Genomic DNA, 16,491 nt, shown 5'->3' on the forward strand with positions numbered 1-16,491 from the left:
AGACTTGAAACGAACGGCTGGTTTCGGAAAATCTGGACTGGAAAGTGGGGAAGGGGGTGAAATGTGTATATCGTACATTTTTGAATTTTAAGATAGTACACTTGTGGCACAGTCCCTTAATTGTTACTTTTGAATAAAGTGATGGAGAAAATTTAATAGTTGAAGTCACGAATAAAGTTACTTTGATAATTTACTGTTCAAAATATAATAATAATTGCAAGTAATTATAGTATTAAAGATTATATTGGCTAGAAATAAATGTTATTTTAACAAGTAATTACTTAAAGCAACTTTATTCGAGATTTTTAACTGGTTAAACTTTTTCAACGAGTTAACGCCCAACTCTATTTTTGGTTTCCCCCAAAAATTGAATTATAATAATTCTTTTTTTAAGAATCCTAAATCACATATGAGAAAATTCTTTTCATTTATACATTTATTACTATCCCTATGATATTTAAATTAAGTGATTTATATAAACAGTGAACAGAAGAATACTATCTGAAACAAAAAAGGAAAAAAGTATATACTCATATATTTTATAAAGTATTCAAGACTCAAAGATTGATTCTTCGATCTTTTTCTCTCTCTCTTTCTACTCTTCCTTTTGAATTTCACTTCGCAGAATTGGTTGAAAATTATCAGAATTGAATACCGAATGTCTCGTTGTTAATTTGAAGCCAACTATACGCGTGAGTTGGCGACGTCTGTGAAGGACGGTATCCTTCTTCCACGAGGAAGAAAATGAGCAATGGTGCCAATGACAGTGCTAACGCTGTACAAATGAATGCACGCGGGGGCTTTGACGCCCCGTAATTTATCACGTTATCCTGTCGCGCCCTTCCTTGGCTTCGTCGCTTTAAGAGAAAGCGCTTTAGGAGACGCGCGAGAAAAACGAGTAAGAAATCTGGCGACGGTGATTGGGACAAATATAAATAAGCCAATCGACCCGACCCTCCCCCTCTTCTTCCTTCCGCGGATGTAAACGCGGCTTAACGGATCTTCGTAATCCCGCGGGAATAGAAGCGGAATGCGCGACGATTCGCCTTGGAAACTGACGGGTTATCGCGATCATTCGCGAGTGAAAAATATCTCTGAAGTTTGTCGAAGGTGTTCCGTTTGCTGGAGGAGGAAACGAAAACTTTTCCTCTTTTGGATCTATCACGCCAGATTTATAAAATTATATTCGTCGAACTTTGTATTTCTGTGTCACATATATAAAATATTCGATTCAATATTTTCCTTTCAGAAAAATATTTTGGATTTTTTGTTTTTTGCTTCGTAACAATGCGCTTCTCATTGATATCGATTTTAATATCTATTTTTAATATCTCTTCTATCATTATAATTATCCATTATATATATATATATATATATATATATATATATATATATATATATATATATATATAAAACATGTCTTGGATCGATAGATCCACTCTTAAAAAGTTTGTTAGATAAAAATTTATGATACACCGTTTGCCTTTTCTGAAACAACGACGACGAAATATTCCCTCTTCGTTCGTGGAAATTTCCTTCCAGGGAGGAGAATTTCTTCCCTCATCAAAACATCTTTTAAACCAAGTGAACGCAAGAAACAAAAATCGATCGGCCCCGTAATTTCGCACGGAATGCCCGAATCGGTAATTTCGATTCGAAGAAACCGATCCTCCGTCTACAATCTGGCGATAAATGACCCTATAACCGTGACATTGCGGGGGGAGGAGGGGGTTCAGCGTTCCTACGGTCGCCACCTTTTCTTTTCTTTTCGTGCCAAAAGTTTTTCCAACTTCGTATAATCATTTTTCCCGGAATGTCCCGCCAGTTTCCAACCCCTCTCCTCCCACCCGTTCATCCTCACCCTGCCTCCCCCTCCCTTCACGAGTCGGGGTTGGTGAGCCATCGCTTCCTCGGCAACCCTCCACCCCCATCCCCGTACAACCGCTTATCTCAGAGAAATTCTTTTCGCGGTTTCTTCCCAGGGTAGGTACACAGCCGTTCCCTTCCCCCCGTTGAACGCGGAACAGGTTCGTTGGCGCAGAAGAATTTTAATTCTTCCCCAACCACTGAAAAAGTCTCGGATGATTTTCTTTTCCCACGGATTTTCACCAACATTCGTACATCAAAGGATTCTCGTTGTTGCCTTTGCCGGTTAAAGATTCTTGGGTTGGCTTTCGCGTTGTTGTTTTTTTTTTTTCGTTGAAACGACAAACGAACTTGCGAGTAATTGTTGTTGGAGAAAGGATTTCTTTTCTTTTCTTTTTTGCGTGGTTTCATCCATGGGGATATCGTTTGCATAGAGGATATTTTTTGATTCTTTCTTTTCTTTTCATGGAGATTATGTCTGTTTATTCTTTGATTAGTGATAATTTGTATTAAAATTTCAGACTTCGTTTCGTGTCTGCCTCAAGATTTCTCTCAATGTTCTTCTCACTTTTAAAAATTCTAGATTTTTCACCAATGTTTCCAATATTATTGGATTAAAATTATTAGATGAGCGTTTTAAACCGTCTGAACGATGAATTTTATGATCGATTGGCCATTTGTCAACGATAAATAACAAGTGATTAAATGTATAGAGGCACAGAATGAACGGTTGATTATATTGCAGCCAGAATCTCGTCGATTTTTAATCTTCTTAGACCGTATTAATAATACATGAGCGCGTTCACTTGTTCGGCGAAAGTTGGCCGTTTGCAAGGCGCATCAAATATGCAGGTGTCTCGAGGAAAGGAAAAAAAAATAAGAAAAGGGGGAGGGGAGGAAACTGAGGGAGAAAGAGAGAGAGAGAGAGAGAGAGATGCGTGGTGATTAGATGGGGGAAGGTCCGGGGCATTGGGTTTATTAACGATATCACGAGGTAACGAGGGTGGAAGAAAGGACTCTCTCGATAATTTGCTGGCTCATGCACCCTTGAAAGAAAATCCATATTCTGACGTTAACGAGATTTTATAGAGCACCATTCGCTGTTAGCAACCGACAGAGTCCATGGATGGTGCAGAGATTACAGGAAGGTGGCGTATTGATCAAATGATAATTTCTAAATATCGTGTGATGTAATTATTCGTAAGTGAAGATTCTTCTATGAGAAAAATTTTCCTTATTAAATCATTTAAACTTTTCCGCAAGATTAAATTTGCCCATGTTTTTTTTTCTTTGCGTTAAATTCGACAAAAATTGATTCCAATTTTCAAACCTCTTCTATCTCTTAAATCTTCTTTTTCTGAAAGAAATATTCGTTGTTAGAAAAAATTTAATATATATATAGTTGTCGCTATATATTTTTAACGACTTTTACAATTAACAACGAGTTTAATCCATTTGCTGGAAGCTACTTGTTCAAAAAAAAAAAAGAAGAAAAAGAAAAAGAAAAAAGAACGAGCAAGCGGAGCATTTTCATCGACTCGAAATCGCTGGTTCTTTCGCCGAAGGACGAGCAACGCGAAGGCTGGCACCTCCACGGTGCGACAAATATGGAATTTGCATATAAATCGGGTATTTCCATCTGTGGCCCTAGCCCTGCAACGCCGGCTGGTTCGTTCGTTCGTTCGTTCGTTCGTTCGTTCGTTCGCGTGATACAGAAATGAAGAGATCTCCCATTTCCTCTTACCGAGCCCCCTCTTCTCCCCTCCGATTCCTCTTTCCTCGACGCCACTCCGCTCGGAAATACTAACCTCTAGATATTATTAATAACCCGAGATGAGATCGAACGCATCCCTCTTGCCCGTATTGAAGGGGTGGAAAATGGGAGGAGTCGAACGAAATCAATCTGCCATTCGTTCGTCGATCTCGATGCCCCCTTTTTTTTCCTTTTTTTTTCTTTTTCCAATTCCCTCCATCGATTCAACATTTCTCTCGGTTTCTTTGGACCAACATCGATGAACACTCGAATTGAATTATTTTTAAGAAAAATTGAGAAAGATATTTTTCAACCGAGAAAGAGGTTACGAATAGAAGAAGTGATAATTTTGAGAGACATTGTATAAAACATTGTGTACAATGTAAATATAATAATAAAAAAAAAATGTAGAGGAACAATTGAATCACGTTTAAGCTCAAACGATTTCACTCCACGATCCTCGACACTCGAAAAGAGGAGTGGTTTCAAGATCGTGCTACCGGAGATCGCGTTACACCGTTTACCGCCCTTCGCCTTTCGTCACCCCTTCCCCCCGTCGGGGGCGGCGGTGAGAGAATCTGCAGCACTTGTTCGCGCTTTTTTCCCCGCCACGGCCTGAACGGGAAGCGAGAAGAGAGAAGAGAGAAGCGAGGGGAGAGCAGGGGAGGAAAGCAGCTTTGTAACCGAAAACCTCCTTAGGCTCTCTATCATTTTTAATCGGGAGAATAAATCGTTTGATTCAATTATCAGGGGCATCTCCTCCGTTCCTCCCTCGAGGACCACCGACGAGTGCCTCCAACGGGAAAAGAAAAAGAAAGGAAAGGGGGAGGAGGGAAAAAAACCTTCTCTTTGTCCGGCTTAAGAATCTCGGAGACACTTAAGAGGCTTAGGATCGGTTAAGGTCTGACGTTAAACACCGTTCCTCCACTTTCTACGCTCCTCCTCTCCCTCTTCTCGTCTCGTTCTCGATCCTTGAAATTCCTCTCGCGTCTGTCCCCGAACGCGAATATTATTCTTTCTTCTGCGATATTTATACATTCTCCTCTCCGCAGTATTCTGTCTTCTTGGCGCGAACAATAATGGCGAAACGGGGATGCTGCGAAGGCTGTTGTTACGCCGAGGAAATAACCGCTAATAAAGGATAAATTCGAGGATAAAAAGGGAGCCACGTGTTGCGGGGCATCGTGGCCGAGCCTCCAAGGAGTATTTCCAAAGTGGGAGGGGACGAGATGGAATAGTCGAGCGAGCCTTTTCCTTATTTTTATCAGCTTTTCCAAGGGGATGAATATTTAAGGGAAGCGGACTTAATCTGCGCTCGGGGATTCGCGGCAGACGCGTATCGCAAAGCGGCCGATCTCTCTCTCTCTCTCTCTCTTTTTCTTCCTTTTTTTTTCCTTTCTTCCTTCTCTCCATCCCTCGTTATTTTCGCGCGAGCTACGAGGGTGAACGGGAAGCCTCGGAGGCGAGACCGGAGGTGGAGAAATAACGAAGAGCATCCTGGAGGATGGAGGACGGTGGCGGTGCATGTTTCCCTAAATATTTTATGCCCGTTATCGACTCTTGACCGAGGAAATTCCACCGGTAATTTCACCCCTCGGACCGGTTCTCGATCGAGAAAACTGATTCCGTACTTTAAATACGGCCGGCCAATAACGCGCGCCGAGAAATTATCAGCGGAACGATTGTGAAATTGCCGATAGTTTTTGATCGGGGAAAGAATTAATTAGAGTTTGCGTAAGTTCTAATAAGCAAGTTCCAAGGGGTGAATATGGTTAACAATCGCTTTCCTATGTATTCATCGACAGAGGAATTTGCATTAGAAAAGGATTTTCAGAAAGACCATGTTATCTATTTATCATGGGAATATATATATCGTTCTTTGTCTTCATTATATAGATCAATTCACTTCAATTCTTTTTCTTTGTAATAGACAGAAATACATAGAAATATATTGTCGGATGATTTATTGAAATTTTGTACAATTTAATCTCATCAAAAAAATTATCGATTGAAAATATTCTCTCCGTCAAAGAAACATCGATCAAATCACCTCCTATTCCAAAAATTGCTAAATTTTCGAAATGGAAGATAGCAAACCGGATAAAAACCTCCGAAACGCAACAAAGATAGAAATATCTACGAATAACCGAAATTATCGAGAGAAGCAGACCTGTCTTCAGACGTTCCCGCGATCTTTAAAAAAAAGAAACATTCTTCCGGCTCGCGCGAGAATTTACCGCCCCGTATTAAAATGTCAGGCTCGTCGTTGATCCGTTGGTCCGTTTCTGGGCCGAAACAGAAAGCTGACGGACCGGCGACCCTCTGACACCGAGACAGGATCCCGGGGCTTTCCCTTGCAAATTCTCTCTTTACCACTTCTCTCTAGCCCCCGCAGGCCCCGACCACTCTTTCTCTCCCGGGGGTTTGTTTTAGCAAGAACTCGCCCCCGAGTTTTCGGATACACGCACGTATAACCTCACTTACACACAGGTATCGCGAGGGTTAAGGATGGGTGAGTGGGTGGAGGGTGTGGAGAGAGAGAGAGGGAGGGAGAAGGGGGAAGAGGATCGAGGGTAAACCTCCACCACAACCGCCGGCTGCACGAGCAAGCATGCCTGCCAACCTTTATTGGTTTTTACCGAGCAACACACAGTCCGATATTTTTTTATTACGACAAAGCACGCGCTTAACCCCTCCTCTCCCCTCCAACCGCGCGCATTGTTTGGCATTAAGCGTGGCAAAGGTTGGCGGAGGAAGGAGTTAACGTGCCTTCGCGCGAGACATGATAACGGGGGGGATAACATCGAGAGATCTTGCACGAGTTTTTGAACAAGTGGTGGTTACGTTTCTCCTCGAAATACGAAAGAATTGCGATTTTTTTGTGTATTTAGCTTCCTCGTTAATTTCTTTTATCGGTTGAGATTTTATTGAATCAGATTCTTAATCTTTTGCTTGCTGCTCTTAAGAAGATTTTACTTAAAATTTGAAACGTGTATCGAATACGTATATATATTATTATTTTAAATAAATAAATACCATGCGCTTGAGTCAAGTTAAAATTTAAATTTACCGTGATATGGAATGCGTGTACAGATTTGAGAGATTGATGATAATTTATTCCTTTTTTCCTTTTATTAAATATATTTTTTCGGACACCCGTTGTGCAAGTGGTTTTGACTTTTACAAGCGTTTTCGTTTCCGCGAGGGCTGCGTTTAAAGTAGCGGGCCAACCTTTAGCCACGCGAATTACGAAATACTTTTACAAATTAAATACGCGTAGCCATACGGGGGGAAGGTTCACCGGCGTTGGCTTCCATCGGACCACAGTCGCTCGACAAAGTATTCCCAACAAGGGGCGGAAAGCCCCTTCCGGGATCGTCGTATCCCGGCTCCGTTAATTTTTCAAAGAAGGACTAGTAACTCTTATCAATAACACATTCATAGAAATTACTTTATCAACAAAATTTAATCCTTATTAAAATTATAAAACTACGAATTTTATCTACAATTTTATCTACATAAAATAATTTTGATGCAGACATCTCTGGCATTGATCTAAAAATTGATCAAAAATTCATTGTTCTACTCGAGTGATAATAATTTTCCAATATTTCAGAAAAAGGATTCTTCTCGAAATACAAAAATCCCTTCGCCAAGCGTTTATTTCATACGAGCGATTTCGCGACTACACCGCAATTCCCTATGAAAAAGAAAAAGAAGAAGAAGAAAAAGAAAAAAAGAAGAGAACGCGTCAATTCCCCATCCCCCTAGCCATCGTCCACAGTCCAAACTAGCCGTCTCGATCCCCTCCGCTCGTTATTCCGCGCCCCATTCCACGCGCCGCTCCAGGTACGCAGCGACAAAGACAATCTCGTAGCGGGTAAATTCGTTAACTTTTCTCGCAGAGTAGCTAACGAAAAGTGAGCAACACAGTAACATACAACCGCCCGTCTTTTCACAGGCGTGTGCGGGGAGGCGGCGGCGGCGCAAGCGGGGAGGAGAAGCAGGAAAAAATAGCGGAGCATTAAACGCAAACAAGGGTAGCAATTTCGGAGGGGACTCGAGGAGTCGAGAGGTCGCGAGCGAGTGGAGGAGGGAAGATGGGAGAGCGCTTGTACGCGGTAAAATCGAGCTGGAGGGGGAGTAGCCACCGAGGGAGAATCCGGCTAAACCATCCTCTCCAAGAGAAAGAGAGAGAGAGAGAGAGAGCCAGAGGAACGAAGAGAAGCGAGAGGGTTAAGGAGGGGGGGCCTTCGAGTTAAGAACGCTTTAGAGGGAGGCTTGCGTTCTGGCGCAGTCACACGATACTTTTTAATTTACTAAAAATGCGCATTCAACCCGTCAAGTGGCTCAGACTCGGTGAAAAGGGGGAGGTTGAAAAGCCTTGCGGGCCGGTCTTCGAGAGCTTCTGGACCACGAACTTCGACGAACTTATTCCGATTCGAGAAAATGGAGCCAATGGTTGAGGGAGGGGGAGTAGAATCGGATAGCTCAATCTCTCTGATGGTGTGGATGACACAGATTTATCGTATTTCATATTCGTGGAATTCAGTGTTGGTGAATAGGAGGACGTATTGTATCCCGTAATTCTTTCGGAATTAGAGATTAGTCGAGCGGAAGGATCGAGTTTCTTTGTGCGAGCCAAGAATCGCGAATTGTTTAAGCTTAAGTTGTAATTTATAGCTTGATTGTGAATTTACGAAGAGGAGGATATATATTTTTTAAATATTGATGAAATTTATGGATATGAAGGGTAATTTTAACCGCGTGAATAGTTCAACATGGGTATATATTATTCGGCGGTTCAAGATTGTTAAGACGATCCGTTAAATAAATGATGAAATTGTTATTGCCGACGAATTCGCAATTAACGCGTGAAAAATACGGGGCACGGGGAGTGGATTAACTTTCGAAATGAAAATTATCCTTACGAGGGCCATGAAATCTTCCCTTGCTGAATTTTTCGCCCCCTCGATGACAATCCAAGCGGAAGAAGTGATCCCGACCCCCACGCTATCGCTGCCCACCCACGCGAAGACAACCTTTTCCTCCCGTTTCCATCGCCTTTGTTTGAAATCACAATGTAAAAACCGAGAATGGCCCTGTAATTAGGTACATTAAATCTCCGATTCCTCGGATCGAACCGGTGTTTTCAATGTCAACAACGATTCAATCGACCTCGTTATTATTCTTTCCGTTCCTCTTGCAAAAAGATTACAAATTTCTTCGCCAGATAATTTCTCGATTCGAGAGTCAATAGTGGAAAAATTGCAATCTCGATTCTCCTTCACTCTGGATAAGATACCAGTTATTATATAATCGAAAATTTGGCACGATTTATCACATTATGAGGTAGCAACTCGGGGCAATTCCTGTCGTACCGAATGTCCTCTTAGATCGGATGCTAATGCTCACGACCTTGCGGATTATCGACTAAAGACCATATAGCGGAAAGGGGTAGACCGCGCCCGAATAGCTAGGGTGGAAGATAATTCGAAGTAACCGCGACAAATTCCAATATCTGGAGAAATATGCGGGGTGGCGCGTCGTTACCAGCCGCCATGGCGTTCCTCGCGGTCATGTCTAACCTTCGTCTTATTACGGCGGAAGCACGAAAGAGAGAACTGCTTTCCCTTTTTCGTCCGTCGAAACTTGCGTGTTTTTGATAGACACGCCCGAGATTGCTCGCCAAAATGAAAATATCCGAGGTATTGTTCGCGCTAAGTATCACCGTTTCATTTCTTTTCCTTGCTCAAGCTCGAACAACAACGAGATTTTCTTTTAATTTCTCAAAATTGATATGATTTGTGAAAATAAAAGAGTATCTCGAGTAATTTACACTTTGGATGAATGTACACAAATCTTTTTTTTTTCCAGTTTGGAATTTTATTTAGAAATACAGAGTTCTAAATATTTCCTACTTTTTTCTCGAATAATTAATCAAAAACGCAATGATAAAATATTAAAAAGATTAGAACGAAATATGGAGAATTGTATTGAAAAAAATTAATCAAATATTTAATCACGATCAAAATAAATTTCACACCTCTGATTCCTAAACCAATTCGAAATCCCTGCCGTTTAATACTACCCGCCCATTTTACTCGATCCGCACCTCTACTATTAAGAATATGAGTTAGGGAGGGAAATACAGGTTTCCAAGCCGAAATTTTCCCAGAAGACTTTCCAGTCGGACTCCGAGGCGCCTTCTTTCCCTCCCAATCGTCCCATTTGCTGTTCCATTCCCGATTCATTCCGTACACGTCACAGTTTGCATTGTGCCCGCCAGGCCAGTGTGCCCAGCGTAAAGCGATTCCCCGACGAAATTTAATTAAAACAATCAAATTATGGAAGGAGACGACGGCTGAGCCGTTCGTGAGATCTCGAAGAAAGGAGGAGGAAAGAAGGAGGATGGAAAAGGGACAAGCCCACGAGACTGGAAGCCCGGATAAGATTTTCTTCTCTTCCGTTTATTTTCATCCCGGCTTCGCCTCGCTCCTTTTCCCCTTTTTGTTCGCCTCCGCTTCTTTGTCTTCCTCAATTTCTTACCGCACAAACGTCTCTTAACCGCATTTCGTTCTGTTCCCATTCACCCGACAAAACTCCCTTCTCTATCAATTGCTCGAGTCAATACATTTTCAAATTATATTTTGGAAATCCCTTTTGGAAAATGTAACAGAGGGACGAAGGAAAACTTAACGTTTAAGTTAATAAGGGTTAATTTGATAATCGAAACGAAGTTTGATTGTTGACAATGGATAACAGCATTAATTTCATATGCTCCTTTCTTTCAAATCTTGTTTGAAAGATAATTCTTCTTCTTAATAATTAAGTATAAAAATTTAATCAACATATAAAAAAAAAAAATCTTTTTTTCTTTGCCCAACAATTTTGCAATTCCTTCTTTTCTTGAATGAAAATTTTAAAAATAACGATGATCTTCGATGATCTTGGCATTAGAATTATCCATTTCTGCCGATATGATATGGTGATCGTGAACAGCTGATACAGAACTCGTACAGCATGTGTCTCCAGTTCCCAAAATGTTGGGAAACTATGGCGTGACTCGATAGTTGGCGGCGTTTAGGTCCAAGGAATCGTTCGCTAAACTGTATCAGGGAAAGCCTGTTGAGGAAGTTCTCGTTACTGCGTAACTTTTTGAGAGTTCAGTTCGTCATTATACCGCGGGAAAGTTTCGGCGGAAGTTCAAGTTCGTATTCGAAAGTTTCGGAACCTGGGGAAAAATGAGCGCCAAGTGAAAGTTGCCCGCCTTCCCCCCTGCCCCCCCAAGAAACAATGTGAAACAATCTTCTCGTTGTAGCGCGGATGGACCGATATCAGAATTACATCTCCATTTTAAAATCATATCATCGCGGGCCGCGTGTCTTGCATTTTCATCAGGCCCCCCGAACTCCACTTTATAAACTTGCTCCATTACATCTTCAATTAATTCGGTAAATATATAATAGTTACCAGAAGAGCATTGGTTTCCAAGTTTCTTGTTTCCAACCGACAAGTTTCCGCTCAAGTGTCTCTATTTGCACGACCCCCTTCAACCTTTCCACCCGACCCTTTCGTCCCGTTTCGAGCATTATGATAATAATTCTTCGAAATACGTGATACGAATATCGAAGAAATTGAGAGAGAGGATACAAAGATTTTTCTCTTCGAAAAATCGTCAAGAAAATTTTTCAAGGAGTCCAATTTGTATAAAATAATATAGATAGATCCCCATGAAATCTCCTCGATATACAATTATCTCTCGATATACAAATAATTTTCTTCGATATACAATTATCGAATTCACTCACGCCATCCTCTCATTGAAGTACTTTCCTTCGATTCCTCGTCCAGTCGGATAACCTTATCACCGCGAAAACCTTTGATATGCGACAAACGCATCGAGCCAGTCAAGTTCCGGCTCGCGGCTACTTAGCAGCTACGTACCTACTTTATACTTTGTTTGCTCCTGATGGCATTAACCCCCCCGGGGTGATTGCAGAGCACGGCTGTTGGTCTAATACCCTCTACCCAGCCAACCAACCAAGCCTCCTCCCCCACCGTTGTCCGTCTGGCTATCTATCCTCGAAGGTAGGATAGCTTTTGCTACCGGCTACGATGCTGTTAGCATTGGACCACGTGCCTGGAAATCCTGATCGACACCTTCGCCACGTAGCCCGTTATCCGATCCACCACGAGATCTGACCGCTTGCTCTTTCGACCCTTCAACCTCTCTTCTCTTCGCTTCTCGCTGAATTCAATTCTGGCTAGCCCTGGGAGAGGAAGGAGGATGCTTGTAACGAAACTCGTTCATTTATTCATCGATGGGAGTTCCAGATGTCGTGGAAATAAAGAGGAGTGGACGGTGAATCATTAGAAGAGGCGATGATTTGCAACAAAAGAGAAACTGGGAGATTCTTTGTCGAAGGAAAACGAAAGTATTTTTATTTAAGTATTTAGGAGAATTCATTGTGAATTTGCGCCGATGTAATCGTCGGTGCGCTTATATGAAAATTGTGAGGAAAAAACTGAAAATTTTGTGACGAAAATTCAGCGAGAAAACAGAGGAATCCATACAGTTGAAATCTCTTTTTGTTTTATCTCGATATCTTAATCGGTTACCGAGATATAAAGATTTCAAAGTTTCCGTAGCACTTAAGATGGTGCGAAGATTATAAACAAACCCGTGACCGACTGACCTACATTATTTCTTGGAAATACGTACTATGCTCTTCCCGGAATCGCGTCTGTCACTTATCTCAAGTTTGGGATAGGTCAGTGAGACAGAAAGCGAATGAGAGGTCCGAATAAACAACAAGAACGGAGATGGTAAGCGATTAAAAATTATGTTTTTCTTTAAACGATGATGTCTCGGGAACCGGAAGTCATATTGAGATAAATGAAAAGGCATTTTAAAGGGCAAAGTTCCACGCTTCTAATGATTCCTTATTCGTTGATCGAAAATTACTAACTTTGAAGTTATAGCGGTTTAAATTTTCCCTAATTTTAATACGCTTTCGACAGTGAGTTTTAAAGCAAATAATGTGACAATTGTTTTTGTATAGGAATATATTAATCGATTTTTAATTATCAATAACTGAAGAACAAAAGTCTAAAGCGTGCTCTTCCCTTGCTTCGAAACAATCATCCCTTAAAATTTTAAATATCTTTATATTGCTTACGTAAAAATATGTACTCTGTTTCTAAAACATGTTTATTAGCAGATGGCCTGAGCTTTTGACGAGGATCAAAACGAGATCGAGGTAATTTTCAGTGAAATTACGAGTTACGAAACCTATGACGTGGCGTTTTTCATAAATATCGGCGATTCGATCAGATTTCGATTAACCACGCTAATGAGATTATCTGACGGGCAGGCCACAATGAAACTAATATAAAAGTTTTCGACGCCCTGGTGTCGAAACCACGAATTGCAACTCCCTAATGGTCGATTTTATCCGTCCAGTCTGGAACATCGAACCGGAGAATTCTCTGGTGTATCGAGGATACGTGTATCGATGCCCTATTATTAATCTATAAAATCTAATATTTTAATTAACTCCTCCGAATGTGGATAATTAAAAGCACCGTGTGTATCGAGTTTTTTCCTCTCCTTTTTTCCCCTCCCCCTTCAATTCAATCATTGGAACCGTGACGAGATCTATATTCCGCAGGGCAAGGGAAGAACAAAGAAGTTTCGAGTTAAGACGGAAGAAAAGAGCGGGGGGAGCAGAGGAAAGGGGGAGAAAAGAGGTACCGTGAAGAGGCTCGGTAGCGTTATTGGAAAACGATGATTTACGATAATGGGAGTTTTTCCCTCCCTCCAGCCGGCGGGGAGACGCTAAAAGGGGTGGAGACTTCAGAGGCCAGAAGTGAGTCCCTACCACCCCTTGCAGCTCGAAAGGTGGGGCGTTAATAACGTTAATTAATATTTCGCAAGAGGTTTGGCGGTTCACGAAGGGCCAATACCGAGCAATACGCTGCCAGCAGTCGTTACGCGGCAATCTGCCAGCTGGCAGAGCGGACGCGGGTTTAGAATTGCAGCTCGCGAGATGCTCGTCAAAGCCTACCCACTACTCTCGTATAATTGTCGTGCCTCAAGAACACGATAAGCACAGTGAATTTTGTCCAAGAAGTATACGTATTTTATCCTCATAATATTCGCCGAAAAAGATATTTTTCCAAATGAAATCCTATTTTCGTTCCAAATATATATACACGATTCTATCATCGATTTGAACTCTTGATAATCCTTCCAAATTTTTACCACGAATACATAAAATACTAATCCATTTCTTTATGTTTCTCCTAATATTCCTAATCCTGCTCATTCCCATTTGCACGCAGTCGAAGGGACACCTGTTCATCGGAACCTTGCATTTTGACCCTATCATCATCAAGCGCACAAACGCGCGGCGTTGTTAAAATCCCATAAAAGCGGCGCGGAAACGAGTGGCGCGCTCTGGAGGAAGAAGGAGCAGGGACTCGGTGGTTTTAGGTTTGCCACGCACGTAGCGTTAATCCTGGCCCCCGGTGTATCGCGCGTTCCCGCGTCTCTCTCACCCCCGAACGTTGTGCTCTTGAAAAGGAGAACGAGACGCCAGCAGGGCGGCGTAGATAGAGGGAGATCCTACTCGCTCGACTCCGCTCCACTCCACTCCACTCGGCCCTCTCTTTCGGTTGACACTTAATTTCCGTTATTCGTACGCAATCCTCGGTACACACCGGCTTTATGTCACCTACCTCCCCCTCCCCTCCCCTCCCCCCGCGGCTGTTCACTCCTTCCATCGCTCTTCTTCCGCGCAACTCCTGTCTCCTTCATTCTCTTAGTTAACCAGCCTCCGATCCCTCCTCATCCGAATCTTCCTCGCGATACTCCCGCTCCTTACCTCGAGGAGTACGTCCTTTCGGCGAGACAGCAGTCGCTTTCGAAGTTTCTTTCTCACGGATGGATCTCGTAAGGGTGGATTTCTGATTCTCGATCGTGAAGGAAATATATTTAGGAATATATATATAGATTTTCTTGGGGTAAGTTTCTTTTTTTTTTAGAGGAAGAAATTTTAATGGAAGAATTTTTCGAAGACGCGTTAATTAATTCGTGGTAAAAATTCTGACGGTGGATGGATGGACGGTGATAAATTTTAATTTTATTCAGTTTGGCCGAGAAATAAATGGCGATGCGTCGGATAACGTGGATGTAAAGCACATGGAAATAAGCGGGAAATTTAGAGTTACGAGCAGCAGACAGCGGGCGATAGCATTGAGAACGGCGAAGGCGCTGGTGAAGATAAAAATCACCCTTCGCTTCGTGGACGACCGCGAACGAGCAACGGGGAACAAGAGGTCTGTAGGCGTCGTCGCAATCTCTGCGGTAGTGAGGATTACATTGTCATAAAGTCGCGAGGAATTTACATGAGGAATGCCTCGCAATAAAACATTGATGCGACGAATTTGAATACGTTTGTCCCATCGAACCTTCGTTTTCGGATCTTTGACCGTCCTATATCCTTCGTCGTATATATATCCATCCCGAAAATAAAGTTGCGCCGTGTTTCGATCCATTTCCACCACAAATTTGTTTCTACCGAGACAAATTTAATTAAACTCTATCTCTTCTATTAAAATTCTGAAGATTAATCGATTTAACAGATATTTCTCTTTTCTTCAGAAAAAGAAAATTATAAAATTTTATCAATCTTATCATCCTTGAAGAATCGATACAATATGATATTCCACCGATCCAGAATCTCTTTTCACAATCGATTGCATCGAATCCTCGACAATTTCCAAATTCGTCCGTGGAACGGACGGATTTCGGGTGCTTTCACAAAAATGAAAGTCGTAAGGAGGATACGATGGTAAAAATCTTCGATTTACCCCTGGATCCACGGTCGAGATATAAGAGGAGAAGGGTTAACCGTGGCTTCGATTGAATCCAATAAGATCGTCGTAAAAGACGGAGAAGGAGAAGACGGTAAGAGACAACGGTAGCGTAATCCCACGTTGAATAGCCATGGGAGGGGGGGGGGGGTTAGATTCCATAGGGCGATACCAACCGATGCTCCAATCATATTTATGGGTTCGGTGGCTCGTCGCTGCGGATTCCTGTCCCCGGATTACGTGGCCAAATAGGATGTCTTACGGTATCCGGTTCTTGCATCCCTGCCTTCCTCCTTTTTCTTAGCCCGTCGTAAAGAAAGACTAGGCGGTCGACCATGCGTGGATCGTGACTCAGCTTGATTCGATGAGAATACCGATCTTGGGATTCCGAACGACGCCGATTTTTATTCGTAGTAAAGAGATTTCGTTACATTTTGAATAATATTATTCGCACTGGGATAAAGAGAGACGTTTCGACGATGGAAATTCGTCAAATTCTTTGAATTTTGGAAATAGAAAAAAAAAAGAGAGAGAAGATATCGAAATTGAGATGAAAAATATTATTGCAACTTAAGAGAGAAAATTAAAGGAAATTTATTTTAAACGTGATTCGCATATCATCGCGTTCTGAGAGATTAATAATATGTGAAATTACAATTTCTTCCGCATTTTGATTAACAATGCCCTGTGTATCTCTTTGCGCGTTGGCGCAAAAGTAATTTGTTAATTGCAAGGAAATGCACGACACTTTTAGGAGACGACGTTTCACGTACCCACGAACGATACGGGGCCGCGATTAAATATAATTACGTTTGCGAGTGTCAGTAAAATGTGGAGAAGAGAGACAGGCGAGAGAGAGATGTCCTCGTGGGACCAAGAAAGCCGACAGCTCGGTGATAATGATTCACCCGGCGCGGAGCGCCTTAAGACTCTTCATTTGTATTTTAATTAGTGTCGTTATGCTAATTACGCGCCATTGCTTCTTGTCCCGT

General features: G+C 42.0%; 1 protein-coding gene across 7 annotated transcripts in view; it reads right to left on the minus strand.

The window, feature by feature from the left end:
* The window catches only part of LOC410882 (mucin-5AC), a 286,325-nt gene that overhangs the window by 86,369 nt on the left and 183,465 nt on the right, over positions 1–16,491 (minus strand). The window lies entirely within an intron of this gene.

The sequence above is a fragment of the Apis mellifera genome, linkage group LG2, assembly GCF_003254395.2.
Source record: "Apis mellifera strain DH4 linkage group LG2, Amel_HAv3.1, whole genome shotgun sequence".
In the NCBI taxonomy this organism is placed as follows: Eukaryota; Metazoa; Arthropoda; class Insecta; order Hymenoptera; family Apidae; genus Apis; species Apis mellifera.